Below are 928 nucleotides of genomic sequence, written 5' to 3' on the forward strand. Positions count from 1 at the left end.
TTGATCTCGCGATGGGCGGCTAGGATCGGCCTGGAGGGGGTCGGCCGGCCGGAACAGTAACACCGGCGGCCAGGCGCCATGGCCGGCGGCAATGGACCCGCCGGAGCGCGCGGTTAGGGCCTACGGTTCACCAAATGGACCACCGAGGGCACCCGTGAGCTCGGGGGGAGAAGGAGGTCGCGGCCATGCCGCTTCGGCGGCTGGAAACGGGGGCTAGCGCTATGGCCGCCATGGCCGGTGACCATGGCTCGCGGAGCTTGCGGCCAAGGCTCAAGAAGCCAACAAAACGAGAAGTGAGATGCACGGGGAGATAGAGGGGAGGACGGCAAAGCTCACTAAGGGGGAAATGGAGACGGAGGCGGCTCGGAGGAGGCTGTCCGCGCAGAGGTCCCGAGCTCGATGATGGCGGATCCCGGTGACCACGGTAGCGGCGGTTGCGGCCTTCCTCGGTGCTTGGCAAGCGCGAAAATGAGAGCGGGCGGCAGCCGGGTGCGCGCGGAGGGGTCAGGCTGCTATTTGAAGCGCCGAGGCGCGAGGAGGGGCGCTCCCACGACGCCGTTCGTGGGCGACGGTTGCGGCGCGGGGCGAGCGGGAGGTTGGGGGCGGCGCCGATAGGTGGGCTCGGGCGGTCAGCGGCTGGGCGCGGGCGGTTGCCTGGTGCGGGCGCAGGCGCGGCTGCTGGGCTAGGCGCGGCTGCTGGGCTGGTGACGCCGAGGCGCGCGGCTGGGCTGCGGTGCCGGGCTGGGCGCGGCTGCTGGGCCGAGAGCGGCGGCTAGGCTGAGCGGGGAAGGGGAGAGGAGGGTGAACGGGCCGCGCGGGAAAAAGGCCATGTGGGCCGAAAGTGAGAGAGGGGAGGAGATAATCATTTTTCCTTTTTATTTTCCAAACAAATTTTCCCAAAGGCATTTTCAAATAATTTTTGAATTCA

Source organism: Miscanthus floridulus, chromosome 10 (genome assembly GCF_019320115.1).
Source record: "Miscanthus floridulus cultivar M001 chromosome 10, ASM1932011v1, whole genome shotgun sequence".
Taxonomy (NCBI): domain Eukaryota; kingdom Viridiplantae; phylum Streptophyta; class Magnoliopsida; order Poales; family Poaceae; genus Miscanthus; species Miscanthus floridulus.